General features: G+C 40.0%; 1 protein-coding gene across 5 annotated transcripts in view; it reads left to right on the forward strand.

The window, feature by feature from the left end:
• Window positions 1–18,548, forward strand: part of PLCXD3 (phosphatidylinositol specific phospholipase C X domain containing 3) — a 176,085-nt gene that overhangs the window by 97,741 nt on the left and 59,796 nt on the right. The gene's annotated exons all lie outside the window — the stretch shown is intronic.

An 18,548-nucleotide genomic window follows, 5' to 3' on the forward strand; every position in this document is an offset into this window, starting at 1 on the left:
GGGGGGGGGGCAGAGGAGCTGGGATTTTCCCCAGTCACAGCTCCCAGGACTGCCGCAGCCTGCTTTGGGTGTCCTTTACTTCTCTTAAGGTAGTGATCCGGGGCGCCTGGGTGGCTCAGTCGGTTGAGCGTCCGACTTCAACTCAGGTCACGATCTCGCGGTCCATGAGTTCGAGCCCTGCGTGGGGCTCTGGGCTGATGGCTCAGAGCCTGGAGCCTGCTTCGGATTCTGTGTCTCCCTCTCTCTCTGCCCCTCCCCCGTTCATGCTCTGTCTCTCTCTGTCTCAAAAATAAATAAAAACGTTAAAAAAAAAATTAAGGTAGTGACCCAACTCTGAAAGGAGATAGGAAGAATAAAGTAGGGGAGGAAGAAAGAGTGTGTTAAGTCACCAAAAAAATGAGACCACTTATTGTAAAAATAAAAATAATAGGAGGAGATTCCCTTCAGTATAATTTATATGAGAGGAAGTTCAGAAATGTATGCTAATAGAGGGATTATTCTTTTAAATGTTTTTATTTATTTTTGAGACAGAGAGAGCATGTGAGCAAGGGAAGGGCAGAGAGAGGGGGGAGATAGGATCCAAAGTGGGCTCTGAGCTACAGCAGTGAGCCTGATACAAGGCTCTAGGGCTCGAACCCATGAACAGTGAGTTCATGACCTAAGCCAAAGTCTGGCGCTCAACCAACTGAGCCATCCAGGCGCCCTGCTAATAGAGGGATTATACATGTTAGCATATGCAATATAATGAAATCATCTAAACAGTGTTTGAAGACTATGTCATAATGATGAAAAAGACTATGGAAAAACTTTGATGATATAACCTAATGTGTTTGGTCTGCACTGATCAAACTGTGTAAACTATGAATGCGTATGGATCCATACTAAAAAAAACATATGGGTAAATGGAAGGTTTTCTCTAGGGTGGCTCTATTCAGGTAAGAAAACTACATATCTTTTCCATTTTTAAACTAACCCTTAATGTTGTCATATTTGCTTTGTAGCCAATGAAAACACCATATATGTGCTGGAGTATGGAAAAGGAAGTGGGGTGAAGTGGTTTGGGAATATTTGTATTTTGTGTAATACGTATGTGTGTGCGTTCTTGGACTTAGGAGATCAAATATCATGTAGCAGTAAGGTGATGCTATTCAGAATCTTCTTGGGTTTAACGTTGCTACCCGTACTCTAGTTTTTAGCAACCGGTCTGCATGCGTGCACCAGATCTACCAGACACAGCTTATTATCTTAGCTTGGTAGTGTGTTTGGAAAGCAGGAGGAGGTATGCAGTTCTCTACATACCCAGATTTCAAATCCGAAGGCTGGAGGAAGGGAAGGGGAGATTGGTAGAAGGACCAAAGGAATAAATAATCCCCATGCCTCAAACACTTCTTTGATAAGAAAAGATCCAGCTGTTGGCTAAAAGTGGTGTTTTGTGAGGGCATCATAGAATCAAAGGCTTAAATATCAAGGAGATGTTCTCTCTGTAGCACAAACATGATTAAGGGCAATGTTGTTTTATTTCAGATTTTTATTATTCATAAAAGGGAAACCAATAGTGCCAGACATGCAAGAACAAAGCTAAATAAGCTTCAGAGGCCTTCTGGCTCTCAAATCTAAGAGAATATAATAACTGGACTGTTTATTTGCCATGTTTCATATTTGTTTTCTTCTTAGAGGTAAAACACAATAGAGATTCATTTCATTCAGAATAGTTGGTTTCAATGATAGGGTTTCGGTCTTATGTAATCTGTCCCCTCCCTTTCCCCAGGTCATTCATTATGTCTGCCCACGTAACCAGACCTGCTCCTGTGCCTACAGACATAGAGGGCTGCCCCAAGCTTTGGGATCTGTCAGTATAGGGAAGTTCTAGTGGAGAAACCAGTGGAGCAGGTGGCGTTAGGAACACATCAGCATCTTAAACAACTAGCTCCTAAAGAGGAGTGGGGAATGCCGGGCTGCGCGTCTGGTGACCACATCTCCCTTCCCAACTTCTTTGCCCTTTCGATGCATGTTAGCAGAGTCTGACTGAATTTCCTTAGTTCCTGCTTCAGTGGCTGCTCAGATTTGGGTACCTGTCCCAAGTATAAAACTCCTGGGGGGAAGAGGTGGTCATGGAGTAAGCTTTCCTACTCTCGAGCCCCTACAGGCGATCTGGGTTGAAGGGAAGCTAAGGGTCATGGCTCTGGATATCAGGAGGAAGACTTACACTTGTAAGAATCTGGAATGGCATGTGTGTAAGGAGCAGAGCCTTCCTGTGATGGCAGGCTTTGGCATTGCTGCATCCAGTGCGGGAAAGGACACCCGTGGTCCAGGGAATCAAAAAGAGAGAGGACTTTAAGACATAATTTTCTCTCCACTGCACCCCTAGATGTAGTGGCAATATTTTCACTGAGTGGTTCTACAGATTTATGACAGCCATAGTGTTTATAACCTTTTGGTGCAATTCTCATTCATTCATTTATTCGGTCTATGCTTGGTGAGAATCTACACTGTGTGCTAGGTAGTTTGTGCTCAGAATTAATGCGGAAATGATAGTTAATATTGATAATAAAAGCTAGTACCTATTGAGTATTTTCTATAATCAATGTTTAGTGCTTATCATTTACTTAAACTTTATAGGTAGATAGCATTATCAGTCCCATTTGCAGATTAGGATATTGAGGTTTAGAGAGATGGAAAGACATTATTTCATACAACAAATATTTATTGCATATCTTTTATGTGGCCATAGCCATGCCTTTTAATGGGTATATAGTAGTGAAAAAGACAGATTAGAATCTCATTCTCATGGAATTAAATTCTAGTGAGGGGAGATAGACAGGAAGCAAACAAGCAATTAAATGAAGTGCGACTTGAAACTAGTGATAAATACTGTGAAGAAAATAAAAGGTGATCATGTGACAGAGACTGACAGGCAGTAGGGAAGGGTTGGATGAGTTACACTCACTTTACATGCAGGAGGTTTACTTAAAAAGATGGCAGTTGAGCTGAGACTTAAACAAAAAGTTGCCAGCCCTGAAAACAACTAGGGGCAGAGTATTGCAAGCAGTGAGAATAGAGAGAACAAGGGCTAGGCTGGAATGAACTTAGTGTATTCAATAAGCAGAAAGAATCCTGGTGTAGCTGGAGTCCAGCCAGCAGAGGGAGAGGGACCCATCTTGAGTGGCCATGAGACCCGGGGCTACATTCTACCAAAGGCTCCTGGGAGTCTAATCTCCTTCGACTTCATGGTGCATCTTTGGGGCCAGTGAATGTGGAAAGAACCACACAGTCTGCTCTGCAAAACAGGTTTTCTTGTTGCCTCTTAAATAAAGCATGTCTCTCCCAGGTTCAGAATGTCTGGTCCTTCTTGAGCTGTCCAGGCCCTTTAGAAGTCAAGGCAGAGCAGATCGCCAAAAGGAGCATGCTTTTTTTTTCTGGTTCTCTCCCAGATTATTTGCCAACAGATAAGTCCCTTCTGAGTTTCCCTCCAGGCTCTGCTAAAATAACCAAGGCCAAAATTATTGACAAACCATGCCATTTTTCTTCCGAATCTTTGCCACATTTCTTTCATGGACACCATCTCCCATCTTTCTTATTTAGTCATCCTTGATTCATCCTTTTCCCTGAATCATGGCATCTGGCAGAGTGGCCACGATGAATCTGGAAATACAGACATCTGAAGAAATTGCAGCTTGGTGGCCTCAAGGATAAGAGCAACGAGGCTTACCTGTGCTCTGATTTGCTCCTGCCTTTTCTTATAGCTGGGACTTGTGTTTGGTTATTACTTGAGATGTGCAGATTGATTGGCAGTGTTCATATGAGTAGTAATGAGCAAATGACTTCAGAAAATTTATCAAAAACATATTTTATTATAAAAATTACCAATATGAATATTTTATTGATAAATAAAAAGATCAGATAAGATTTTCTTCCTTGTGACACAGCAAAGTATTCAATCAATAATCCAAAACACAAGCGTTATAACATCTTCCCAAACTGCACACAAGCAAAAGTATATGCATCAGTGTGTGTGTGTGTGTGTGTGTGTGTGTGTGTGTGTGTGCGCGTGTGCGCATGTGCAGATAAGGGAACTGAGGAATAGGGATGCACAGAACAATGGGGAGAGAAGGCAGTATAACAGTAGTTGCAGAGAAGATGAGGCCAGTATTATCTTAGTACCTTGCTATTCAAAGTGTGGTCCTTGAAACAACATTGATAATACCTGGGAGCTTGTTAGAAATGCAGAATCTCGGGGCCGCCTGGGTGTCTCAGTCGGCTAAGCGTCTGACTCTTGACTTCGGCTCAGGTCATGATCTCACTGTTTGTGGGTTCAAGTCCTGCATTGGGCTCCGCGCAGATAGTGCGGAGCCTGCTTAGGATTCTCTCTTTCTCCCTCTCTCTCTCTCTCTCTCCCTCAAAAATAAATAAACATCAAAAAAAAAAAAAGAAAAAGAAATGCAGAAGCTCATGCCCCTTCCCAGACCAACATAATCAGATTTTAACAAGATACTTGAGTGATCCCTATGCATATTAACACTGAAAAAGTTTCATGTGTTTGGGGTTTTGTTCTCACCCTTTCACATTGATTAGTAATTATTCTGAAAGATCCTGTTGAGCTCAGGACTGAACTACTCTTTTATCAAAAGGTATCATATGTAGCTTATCATAGCATCTTTCATACTTTATGATAATGGTGGCTTTTCTTGCTTATTTCTCCCCACTATGATCTGAACTCCACAAGGACAGAACCTAGATGAGTCTTGCATCTGTTTTATTTCCATATCCTTGACCCAATGCATGGCATATAATAGATACTCAATAAATGTCGACCAAATGCTTGGCCTGATAGAGCAGAAGATAAAGCATAAGAAACAGAGGGAACCCACCTTCCCTTTTTTGACTTAGTAAATGCTAATTATTTTAATCTCTCCAGCCCTCCACCTCACCTCTTCACAGCCATGCATAGAACTTTCATACTGCCTTGCACAGAATAGGTGTTTGATTTATTTAATACATTAAAGAAGAACTAGACAAATCTTGTCCTCATAACATTCATGCCACACAGAGGCTTCTGGAGTGGTGATGAAGACAACGAATAAAATGTACCTGTCCGCATGGGTTTAATTTTATCCTAAAAGGGCTACTGGTTACCTTGAGAACTTGTTAGAACAGTTGAAAGAAATGTTGAAGTAAAAAATCAAGAGATTAGTAGAAATAAGTGCCAAAGCCACATATTCTGTTGGGTTTTAAATAAACTCAAAAGCAATGCCTCATGTGTGACAGTTTTTAGTTGCAGTACGTATTTAGACAGCTTCAAAATAGAATGGCACAATAAGTGTATGAGAGATGTGTTATAGGTGTGGGGAAATGTGTATATTACAGATGAAGCAGGGAAATTCAGAGTGTTTGGTTTCTACCTCTGGAAATCGCTCTGCCTGTATGGTTTCCACTAGGGTAGGCTTTCTCAGTCTTGTTATTACGGGCATTTTGGGCTGGTTGATTCTTTGTGGTGAGGGCAGTTGGTGGATGTAGTTGTAGGATGGATAGCAGCATTCCTGGTCTTCTGCCCATTAGATGCCAGTAGCGGTCCCCTTCAGCTGTAACAATGCAAAGTATTTCCACATGATGTCAAATATCTCCTGGGTCAAAATCACCACTGGCTAAGTACCAGGGGTGCTTAAAAAAGCAGATGGGTCTATTGCTCTTTTGAATTACCTGACAAATACTGCTGATCTACTGATTTTTTTCTTAAGACTTTATATTTACGATATAGATTCTTCCTGGTCTCAGGACCTTCCCTTTTTGGAAACTGCTCTCACTGATGCTGTGTTGCTGGGCTTAGAAGGTCATAATGCTGCCAGTGTTGGCTTAACAGCACAATATACGTGGCAAAACCTCCACTCACGATTCCATTGGACTCTGCTGAGAAGAAGGGCCGAGATAGATGCCGTGGAAAGAGAGAACGCATTGTTGAGCTGGCTTAGACAGTAATTTCAAACTTCTCTATTTCTTGGGGTCTCTTTTAATTATTTTCTCTGGCATCCCTATTGATAGTCCTTAAAAAGAAATTCCTATAAAAGAAGGTTCAACAGTTTCACCAAGGGTGGCAATTAGAATAAGCTGCTTTTTCTGCCCCTTGCCTGGAACATCACTGCTCTTAAACTATTCACTCTTGGCTCATCTATTGGTTTAAGGAAACAGCCCAGTAATTCTAAAGATATTGTGATGAATATTGAGCTTCTGTACTCCTGGGAAGCATCAATGTAATAGGGCTTCTCAAATTTGGCATCTGGGATCCTGGATCAAAAGACTTAAGTAAGGAAACCAGCCTCTTTTACTTCAGCTTACTATCTCTGAGGTGTGCTGGGGAAGAAGGCATTACACAGTATGAAAGATACAGATTTAGCCAAAGAGAAATCACAGCACGACTGTTTTGATTATTCCTTTACAAAAAGATTCATCTCAGTGTTCTGCAAGATATGTCAGGTTTATTACTTGAAAATGTTTTTTCTATACATTTATTATGTCAAGTAAAGTATATGCATTACAGGTGTGTAGTTTTTAATTATCCGTTCAATCCTAAAGTGTTCTGGTTTCTGATACATATTGTACATTATCTCTGATGATGCAAAATCTCTTGTATTGTGCACAAAGACCTGATCATGTGCTGTAGGGCTGAGGCAAGATTGTGTGCCAGGAGTAAGGAGTGATCCCTATTCTTCAAGGTTTGGTCTTTGTCTCTAAAACAAATCCCAATAACTCATCAGTTTAATTAATGGGGCAAACAAAAATTAGTGAGATTAATGATACGTTGTCAAGTAAGAACCAACTAATTAATTTTAAAGTTTTTTTTTTTTTCTGTCAGATTGAGCATCATGTATTTACAATGGAGAGGACTGACTGACTTCCAAACCAAGTAAAAGTGACTTAAGAATTAATATTATTTCCATAATCTGTGCATTTTCTCTCCTCCGTTACAGTTAGAAGCCAAGAGTGGATTTTATTTAAGTACTACCAGTGATGGGGCAGTACAGATCCACCTGCAGAGAGGATCATGTGCTGATGTTAGAGTTCCATATACCATCAGTCAGGTTTGCAGCCTCTCAAAGCCAGAGTCCACACAAAGGGTTGTGTTTAGTGATTTAGTACAAGGTTACAGTGGATGGAGCTGTCTAATTGGTACCCTGGAGACAGCATTGAAGGGTATTAAAGGAATACCAACGGGTGGACAGACTCAGCAGATAACCAGGTTCTAGTTACCATTCTAGTATATAATGATGGGATTTCAGTCCCCCAGGGGTGGCAGGGGCTTATAAGAGCAAATAATTCCCCCAGAAGAGTTGGGTACTAGATATGTTACCGAGTCAAAATTCCTGTTAATGAAAAATGGGGCAGAAAGCAAAAGGGACTTGTTGATGAATGCCAGGGTATTTAGCTGGAAATCAATTATATCTTCTCTCTAAGGTTAAATCCATTCTAGAGGCCAAGACAGGGTAAAACCTTTGAGAAGGGTAGAATGGTGGCAACTGGGATGAAGGAAATAGTACCTGAAAGCGATTTCAGTGGTCCCAACAGGAAACCAGGCCCCTGGCAGTGGAACAGAAAAGAAGAGGGCATATCTGAGAGAGGATTTGAAGGTCAATACAATGGGACTTTAAGACCAATTGAATGTGGGGTTTGAGAGGCAGGTAAGAATTGAAGATGAAGCCAAGAATGAGATAGAAGAATCATAAGGTAATCAGGTATGTTAGGCGGCACATGAAAAGGAGGATTTTGGAAGAGGAAGATGCTAAGGTTCACCTGGGACATTTTAAGTGTAAGGTTCCCACAGACTGATGAAATTTAGTTGCCTGGTAGGCAGACAGGGGGTCTGGAATGCAGGTCAGATTAGATGGTGTTAATTCATGGTGCATCTGTTAAAGGCATGAGGCCAACGAGGTAGAGGAGATCAAGCAAGGAAAAAGAATGGAGCCACTTGAAGTCTCAAATAGAGCTCTGAATAACACCCTCATTTAGGAGCTGGAAGAACAAGAAGAGGTGGTGAAGGAGACTGAGAAACAGCAATCACAGAGAGTGTAGAAAGACTAGTAAAGAGCTATGTCCCAAAAGCCAAAGGAGGAAAATATTTCAAAGAGGGAGCATAGCAGTATCAAATGTTCCAGAAAGGCTGAGAAGGATTCATTCATTTGCTTAATCAACGACATGAGCTAAATGCCTGCCACGTTCTGTGTGAGGGCTTAGGAATGAGATCACAGAAGTGGCTCGTGGGTTTTCTTTAGTGGTCATCAGTGATATTTCACAGAGGATGGATATGAGTTGCAACAGTGATGGTCTGACTACAGTGGATGAAAGATGGAACCAAAGTCAGGGAAAGAGAACCGGGCTGTGTAGACTAATTTCCTGAGAAATTCGAGAGGAAGTGGTAAAGAAAAATTGCCTAATCTGTAACAAATGATTATTAGAAGTAATTATTTCACCTTTGCAGCATATCCTGTATAAATTTTATTTGGACCCATTGGCCTAAAATAGGTTTATATTAATAAAACCAGGTGCAGTAGTGGACGAGGACTTATAAGGCATGGGTTTTTTGGTTTTGTTTTTTTTTTTAGGAAGCTTGCAATCTGCTTATAGTGTGTGCATATATATGTGTATATAGGAAGGAAGGTTTGTGGGTGGAGAGTCAGAAACAAAGAGAAAATACTTAATGAACATGACGAGTGTTAGTAACAACATCTAATAACAATTACTAGTTGATGAAAGGGTGGGTGCAGACCAGAGGGACTGTGCACTCAGGAGACAGGAAGACCACCATGAATGGAAATAATTCTTCGCTGTACAGAAGGGAATACTTGTGGGTCATAAAAGAAGACTAGGATTAAGAATTTCATAAAAGGAAGACAAGCGGGTAAACTTCACACCATCTCTTCCAATGGAAAGTGGAGATTGTGCCACCTGCTCATCCCTACCCTAGAATGAGGACTCAGAAACAAAATCTACCTTTTCAGTTCCTCACCCAGCAGTCTTCTTTTGGTTCCCAGGTAAAAGGTACATATGCTTCCCCATTCCTGTGGTGTTGGTCCTATTATCATAAAAGGTATCAAGGTATCAAATATGCAGGAAGCCTGTTACCAGACAGCAGGAGTCTTGAAAACCTCAGCCCTGTGCCAAACAACAGGAATAAAATAGGGAGAGGGAAGCCTGGTATGCCATACATAAATTTGCAAGCTCAGTGCTCTGCAGAGCAAGGAGAGGAGCAGTTGTCATTTTGATGGAGTCAGAGCCTGAATTCTAAGGTCAGGCTATAGATATTGGAATTGTACACTCATGGGCACGTCAAACCTTAGCCTACTGGGCCTTTTGTTCTGAAGGTTCACAGATGAAATTGACTTGATACATTCTCTTTGATGTTTATTAACCCCGTGATTTTGTAGAATTTGAAATGGAACTGTGGCCAAATCAAGAGACCAATAGAAGTTCATCCCAAAGAACTTGTATAGATAATACTGGAAAGATACTGAATGAAAGAAGGTTACTATTTAGTGTAAGTACATGGCAGGATGTCACTATTCAGTTGCTGTTCAAAGCCACAAGACACGGGGTACATTTGATCGTTCAATATTTGCTAAAACCTTAGACAAATGGCGGATAAGAATCTTGTTTTCAAAAAAGTATTTACAAACCTAAATCCTACAATTTAAATCATCTCCCATGTGAGTTTGCACTGCCATCCCGATGTGTATTCACCTAGGTAGTGTTTCTTTAGTCACAAGTATATCTGTTTTGTGACTAGGTATACCACTACAAGAGAACAACAGTAATTTAAGTTTTATAGTCCTTTTATGGGACTTTTGCAAACATGGTTTCATTTGTTCTTTGTAAGAACCCTGTGAAGTAAGTGTGGAGAATGTTTTAGTTGAGCAAACTGGTAAACCCAAAGCCAGAATGGTAAACAATCTGATGATCCTCCAGTGTCAACTTGTGAGTTAGCGATTGAGCTTGAATTTGAAACTAGTCACCCAATCCCCACTTTAGTGCTGCCTTCATTACCTGATTTACTTTAATCTGAAGACCAGACTGCAAATCAAAGTGTTGGCCAAGGCTGTAGTCTCATCACCTGAGGCCGAGGCTCCTCTTGCAAGCTTGCTGCTTGTTGGCAGAATCTAGTTCCTTGAGTTGTGGGACTGTGGTCCTCAAGCTCCTAGAGGCTGCCCACTATGTAAGGGGTTGGGAGGAAAACTTTTCCTCTCCCAGTTTGGGTCCTGTGATTGGCAGTCTGTAAAGTAATTGATGATAGATTAATAGGAGAGAAGACAAGGTTTATCTGTGTGTCCACAGTGTACATGTGGGATCACTCAGTGATGAGTGACTTACTGAATAACCAGAAAGGAAAGGCTTGTATATTAAAGTTAGTCAAAGGGAGGCAGGTAGGGCTTCAGTGAGAGGGTATGGAAGGTTATATTGTTTTTTTTTTTTTTCTAATGACCAGCTGAATTTACACAGTCTTCCCAGTCAAGAAAGTCCCTGGGGGAGAGGTCAATGGCAGCTGTATTTTCAGAAGCTCTGCTTAAGTTTAGATAAATGTTTCTTTTTGTGGCTGCTGATTGTTCAGATGTTTTCAAATTAAAGAAAGTCTCATAGCACTTTGGTATTAATCCCTTCAACTGCCATGTTGCCCTCTCTGCAACATTGCATTTTACTTAAAATTGACAGGAGAAAACCTGTTGCTGCTTGTTGTCTCGTTTTATGGCTTACCTGCTTAGGTCAGGCCCACCCAGAATACTCTCTCTTTGGTTAGCTCAAAGCCAACCAGTTAGAGACCTTAATTACAAATGGGGGAAAAAACTTCCTTTCCGTATCCTGGAACATAATCACGAGAATGATATCCCGTCATATTCACCACATTCAAGGGGAGAGGATTACACAGGGCATCTGTACTCACAGGGTGGAGGTTTTGGGGGCCATTCTAGAATTTTTCCTACTACAGCACCCAATAGAATGAGCAGCTAAGTCCAGTGCTATCAGAGACCATAAAATGAGATTATCATACATATTCTTTACATTGTTGAGTTAATAAAATGGGTGATGCATGCTAGTTGGTTAGACCAGATGACATCTAAGATCATCCACCACAGTATGCAGAATGACATTACTCCAGTTGTGGATTCAAGAAGACCTTTTAAGCCAACTTTCTTTCATTCTTCCTCTTACCTTATAGTTTTTATGCATAGAAAGTTGCACATGAACATTAAAAATTTTTTTAATATTTATTTTTGAGAGAGAGAGAGACAGACAGACAAAGTGCAAACGGGGAAGGGGCAGAGAGAGAGGGAGACACAGAATCTGAAGCAGGCTCCAGGCTCTGAGCTGTCAGCACAGAGCTGGGTGTGAGGCTCAAACTTGTAAACCATGAGATTATGACCTGAGCCAAAGTCGGATGCTTAACCAACTGAACCACCCAGGCACCTTGCCCATGAACATTTTTAATTAATTTTTCTTCATTAAAATTTTGTCTTATTTGTCTATTTAGTTTGAGTATGGTTGACACACGATGTTACATTGGTGTCAGGTGTTACAACATAGTAATTCAACTCCATATATTATGCTATGCTTACCACAAGTGTAGTAAAATTCCAAGTTCTTATATTGGGCAGTTGAGTCTTTAGACCTCAAATCCTCTCATCAACACAAAAGAGTTGTCACAGCCTGTATTTGTTAACTGTTGCTATGTAATAAATTATCCCAAAACTTAATCACTTAAAACAACACACAGTTTCTATGGGTCAGGAATCCAGGCAAGGCTTAACTGGATTCTCTGCTTCGGGTCTCTCTCAAGGCTACAAATCAACATCCCTCCGGGGCAGGGTGTGCTTCCAGTCATACTCTGTGGCTACAGACAGGATTCAAATCCTTGAGGGCTGTTCAAATCAAGGCCCTATTTCCTAGCTTGCTATTGGCTGGAGGCCATTCCCAGTTCTTTATCACCTGGACCTTTCCAACATGACAGTTTGCTTCATCAAATTCAGCATGAGAGAAAGTAACATGATGGAAGTCACAGTCTTTGTAACCTAATCTCAGAAGTGGTATCCCATCATATTTGTGTTATTTAATTCATCAGAAGCAAGTCACTAGATTAGGCCCATACTTGGGGGTCAGGGGGCAAGGATGAATGCCAGGAGGTCAGGGATTTGGGGGGTCAATTTTAGAAGGATACCTACTGCCTAAATGAAGGGATGATGTGGCAGACTGAGGAGGAACTAGTAAAAGTGATTGTTTCAAAGAAATGAAGGGGGGGGGAAAAAAAGACCTCTTCTAATCAGTTCATTTCTTCAGAGCCAGAGCAAATGAATTTGATTGGTGTGGGTTCATAATGGGAGTGGCCAGGTCTTCTCTGACTAGAGAATGCAAATCAGACCCAAAATTCAGAGGCTAATTTCAGAATCAGGGGAGCAACATTAAGTATCAGGTCCAAGGTATGAGTCTGGGTCTGTAGACAAGAAAAAGATAAGAGGTGAGGAGCCCAGAAATACTGAGCCAGTGTAGCAGCAAAATATTAGAGCAGATAAGGCAGAAAAGTTGTGGATGTAGCCAAGAACAAAGAAATAAAAAGCACTGTCTTGCTTGTGGGCAGGGCTCTCTGGTTTTTAAAGAATGAGGGCTCAGCCAGACTTTTCCTCTGTTACTGAAAGGTCATAAAATACCATTGTATTTTTGTTTTAAGTTCAAACAAATAAAAAACTTAATGGGTTAGTGAAAATGTTAAGATTGGGGAGGAAGTACTATTCCAAATGAAATCAAAAGCCATGAAGATAGTCCTTTTTTGGCCAACGTTAGATTGTGTATTCTCTCCCCCAGTGCAAAGACAATGTTTTTTATTGATTGATGATTTAATTCTCTCCAAGTGATGTTTGCCTCTGCACCAAATGCTGTACATGGACCTCAGAATCACCTAGCTTAGGACAAAAAATGGTGGGGGTTTCTTCTGACTGTTAGCTGTTTTTAATTTTTATTCCTAACATTCCCTTATTTTGATCTCCTAACATATTGTCCTGAAATGTCAACAAATAATTTAATCTAGAGACTAATGTCCTTTTATACGATTTTCAAAATTGGTGACTTTTTCTAGGCTTTTTTTTTTTTTTTCTAATTTGCCAGATAGCCACATGACAGAATAATGAAACCAATGTCATATTGAAAGCAAAGAACCACTCATTTCTGGAAAAAGAAATCTAGTCATATTTAAATTCCCTTTCTGCTTGCTTCCAAATATGTCTATCACAATATTACAGAAGTAGCCAATTATTTTCATCTCCCTTCTTTTCACATGCTTGGAAATTAACTTTAAAAATTTTTCAAATTTTATAAATTAACCCTTATTTTGAGAGTTTAGTTTTTCATTTATACCTATTTTAATCCTAGATCATTTGATTATAGCTCTTCTTCAACTCACCTTTTTATTTCTTCCTTTAATCATGTTCTGTCTGTATATTGAGCCACAGCACAGGTTGTTTAGCGTTTTCATTTATATAGCAATTGGCTGAACAGCAACTAATAAGTTGATATGCGGCAATTTCAATCCCTGTTAAAATTTGCCAATACAGATCCAGACTGCCAGTTTTGCTTATTTAGAAAGTGCTAACATTTTCTTCCTATCCCATGTACTGAAGATAAATAGATCAGACAGTTCCAGATTAAATTAAACATGGCATTTCTGTATTTTGGAGTTACCTTTCATTGTTTAAAAAAAGCTAATAATTCTGGGGAGTTAGCTGTTCCAAATCTTAAAGGTTATCATTTGTAAGGCATTAAAGTATTCTTCAAAATATTTTCGCTAACAATTTACCAAGGTATCTGAAGTTCATACTCTTGTTATTCCTCTGGGCTGTTTAATGCTCGACATAGATAGATGTACACATGGACATATAGATATAGATTGACATAGATATGGAATATAGACAAAGATAAATATTGCATCACCGAAAACAATTGCTTCAAATAGCTTATCAGGCAAAGGCCTTGAGGTGATGGATGATAAATATAAAGGGAGTATGTGTGTGTATGTATGTGTGTGGGTGTGTGTGTGTGTTGGGTGGGAGGAGTGTAAGAAGTAGAACAAGGTGTGTCTTTTTTATTTTCAAAAGAACTAGATCAGAAATGGGGCAACAAGGTCGAAGGAAGCCTGAGTAACAGATGGGGAGTGATGCGTGTGAAAAATTCAGGACATATTAATTTCATGTTACGTGTTCAGTAGGTCATGCCCAAGAATTACAGGAGGCTTTCAAAAATAAAATTAAGGGGCATCTGTGTGGCTCAGTCCATTGAAAGTCCAACTTTGGCTCAGGTCATGACCTCACGGTTGGTGAGTTTGAGCCCTGCATTGGGCTCTATGCTGTAGGCACTGAGCAGCTTTGGATCCTGTCTCCCTCTCTCCACCCTCCCCCGCTCATGCACATGTGCGTGATCTCTCTCCCTCTCAAAAATAAATAAACATTAAAAAATTAAAATGAAATAATTTTTCTTGATTAGATCCAACAATATTTTATTTTTTTTTTATTTTTGTTTGTTTATTTATTTATTTATTTATTTATTTTTTTAATATATGAAATTTACTGTCAAATTGGTTTCCATACAACACCCAGTGCTCATCCCAAAAGGTGCCCTCCTCAATACCCATCACCCACCCTGCCCTCCCTCCCACCCTGCCCTCCCTCCCACCCCCCATCAACCCTCAGTTTGTTCTCAGTTTTTAACAGTCTCTTATGCTTTGGCTCTCTCCCACTCTAACCTCTTTTTTTTTTTTTTCTTTTCTTTCCTTCCCCTCCCCCATGGGTTTCTGTTATGTTTCTCAGGATCCACATAAGAGTGAAACCATATGGTATCTGTCTTTCTCTGTATGGCTTATTTCACTTAGCATCACACTCTCCAGTTCCATCCATGTTGCTACAAAAGGCCATATTTCATTTTTTCTCATTGCCACGTAGTATTCCATTGTGTATATAAACCACAATTTCTTTATCCATTCATCAGTTGATGGACATTTAGGCTCTTTCCATAATTTGGCTATTGTTGAGAGTGCCGCTATAAACATTGGGGTACAGGTGCCCCTATGCATCAGTACTCCTGGATCCCTTGGATAAATTCCTAGCAGTGCTATTGCTGGGTCATAGGGTAGGTCTATTTTTAATTTTCTGAGGAACCTCCACACTGCTTTCCAGAGCGGCTGCACCAATTTGCATTCCCACCAACAGTGCAAGAGGGTTCCTGTTTCTCCACATCCTCTCCAGCATCTATAGTCTCCTGATTTCTTCATTTTGGCCACTCTGACTGGCGTGAGGTGGTATCTGAGTGTGGTTTTGATTTGTATTTCCCTGATAAGGAGCGACGTTGAGCATCTTTTCATGTGCCTGTTGGCCATCCGGATGTCTTCTTTAGAGAAGTGTGTATTCATGTTTTCTGCCCATTTCTTCACTGGGTTATTTGTTTTTCGGGTGTGGAGTTTGATGAGCTCTTTATAGATTTTGGATACTAGCCCTTTGTCCGATGTGTCATTTGCAAATATCTTTTCCCATTCCGTTGGTTGCCTTTTAGTTTTGTTGGTTGTTTCCTTTGCTGTGCAGAAGCTTTTTATCTTCATAAGGTCCCAGTAATTCACTTTTGCTTTTAATTCCCTTGCCTTTGGGGATGTGCCGAGTAAGAGATTGCTACGGCTGAGGTCAGAGAGGTCTTTTCCTGCTTTCTCCTCTAAGGTTTTGATGGTTTCCTGTCTCACATTCAGGTCCTTTATCCATTTTGAGTTTATTTTTGTGAATGGTGTGAGAAAGTGGTCTAGTTTCAACCTTCTGCATGTTGCTGTCCAGTTCTCCCAGCACCATTTGTTAAAGAGACTGTCTTTTTTCCATTGGATGTTCTTTCCTGCTTTGTCAAAGATGAGTTGGCCATACGTTTGTGGGTCTAGTTCTGGGGTTTCTATTCTATTCCATTGGTCTATGTGTCTGTTTTTATGCCAATACCATGCTGTCTTGATGATGACAGCTTTGTAGTAGAGGCTAAAGTCTGGGATTGTGATGCCTCCTGCTTTGGTCTTCTTCTTCAAAATTACTTTGGCTATTCGGGGCCTTTTGTGGTTCCATATGAATTTTAGGATTGCTTGTTCTAGTTTCGAGAAGAATGCTGGTGCAATTTTGATTGGGATTGCACTGAATGTGTAGATAGCTTTGGGTAGTATTGACATTTTGACAATATTTATTCTTCCAATCCATGAGCATGGAATGTCTTTCCATTTCTTTATATCTTCTTCAATTACCTGCATAAGCTTTCTATAGTTTTCAGCATACAGATCTTTTACATCTTTGGTTAGATTTATTCCTAGGTATTTTATGCTTCTTGGTGCAATTGTGAATGGGATCAGTTTCTTCATTTGTCTTTCTGTCGCTTCATTGTTAGTGTATAAGAATGCAACTGATTTCTGCACATTGATTTTGTATCCTGCAACTTTGCTGAATTCATGTATCAGTTCTAGCAGACTTTTGGTGGAGTCTATCGGATTTTCCATGTATAATATCATGTCATCTGCAAAAAGCGAAAGCTTGACTTCGTCTTTGCCAATTTTGATGCCTTTGATTTCCTTTTGTTGTCTGATTGCTGATGCTAGAACTTCCAGCACTATATTGAACAACAGTGGTGACAGTGGGCATCCCTGTCGTGTTCCTGATCTCAGGGAAAAAGCTCTCAGTTTTTCCCCGTTGAGGATGATGTTAGCTGTGGGCTTTTCATAAATGGCCTTTATGATCTTTAAGTATGTTCCTTCTATCCCGACTTTCTCAAGGGTTTTTATTAAGAAAGGGTGCTGGATTTTGTCAAAGGCCTTTTCTGCATCGATTGACAGGATCATATGGTTCTTCTCTTTTTTTTTGTTAATGTGATGTATCACGTTGATCGATTTGCGAATGTTGAACCAGCCCTGCATCCCAGGAATGAATCCCACTTGATCATGGTGAATAATTCTTTTTATATGCTGTTGAATTCGATTTGCTAGTATCTTATTAAGAATTTTTGCATCCATATTCATCAGGGATATTGGCCTGTAGTTCTCTTTTTTTACTGGGTCTCTGTCTGGTTTAGGAATCAAAGTAATACTGGCTTCATAGAATGAGTCTGGAAGTTTTCCTTCCCTTTCTATTTCTTGGAATAGCTTGAGAAGGATAGGTATTATCTCTGCTTTAAATGTCTGGTAGAACTCCCCTGGGAAGCCATCTGGTCCTGGACTCTTATTTGTTGGGAGATTTTTGATAACCGATTCAATTTCTTCGCTGGTTATGGGTCTGTTCAAGCTTTCTATTTCCTCCTGATTGAGTTTTGGAAGAGTGTGGGTGTTTAGAAATTTGTCCATTTCTTCCAGGTTGTCCAATTTGCTGGCATATAATTTTTCATAGTATTCCCTGATAATTGTTTGTATCTCTGAGGGATTGGTTGTAATCATTCCATTTTCATTCATGATTTTATCTATTTGGGTCATCTCCCTTTTCTTTTTGAGAAGCCTGGCTAGAGGTTTGTCAATTTTGTTTATTTTTTCAAAAAACCAACTCTTGGTTTCGTTGATCTGCTCTACAGTTTTTTTAGATTCTATATTGTTTATTTCTGCTCTGATCTTTATTATTTCTCTTCTTCTGCTGGGTTTAGGCTGCCTTTGCTGTTCTGCTTCTATTTCCTTTAGGTGTGCTGTTAGGTTTTGTATTTGGGATTTTTCTTGTTTCTTGAGATAGGCCTGGATTGCAATGTATTTTCCTCTCAGGACTGCCTTCGCTGCATCCCAAAGCGTTTGGATTGTTGTATTTTCATTTTCGTTTGTTTCCATATATATTTTAATTTCTTCTCTAATTGCCTGGTTGACCCACTCATTCGTTAGTAGGGTGTTCTTTAACCTCCATGCTTTTGGAGGTTTTCCAGACTTTTTCCTGTGGTTGATTTCAAGCTTCATAGCATTGTGGTCTGAAAGTATGCATGGTATAATTTCAATTCTTGTAAACTTATGAAGGGCTGTTTTGTGACCCAGTATATGATCTATCTTGGAGAATGTTCCATGTGCACTCGAGAAGAAAGTATATTCTGTTGCTTTGGGATGCAGAGTTCTAAATATATCTGTCAAGTCCATCTGATCCAATGTATCATTCAGGGCCCTTGTTTCTTTATTGACTGTGTGTCTAGATGATCTATCCATTTCTGTAAGTGGGGTGTTAAAGTTCCCTGCAATGACCACATTCTTATCAATAAGGTTGCTTATGTTTATGAGTAATTGTTTTATATATCTGGGGGCTCGGGTATTTGGCGCATAGACATTTATAATAGTTAGCTCTTCCTGGTGGATAGACCCTGTGATTATTATATAATGCCCTTCTTCATCTCTTGTTACAGCCTTTAATTTAAAGTCTAGTTTGTCTGATATAAGTATGGCTACTCCAGCTTTCTTTTGGCTTCCAGGAGCATGATAAATAGTTCTCCATCCCCTCACTCTCAATCTAAAGGTGTCCTCAGATCTAAAATGAGTCTCTTGTAGACAGCAAATAGATGGG

Source organism: Panthera uncia (assembly GCF_023721935.1).
Source record: "Panthera uncia isolate 11264 chromosome A1 unlocalized genomic scaffold, Puncia_PCG_1.0 HiC_scaffold_17, whole genome shotgun sequence".
NCBI lineage: Eukaryota > Metazoa > Chordata > Mammalia > Carnivora > Felidae > Panthera > Panthera uncia.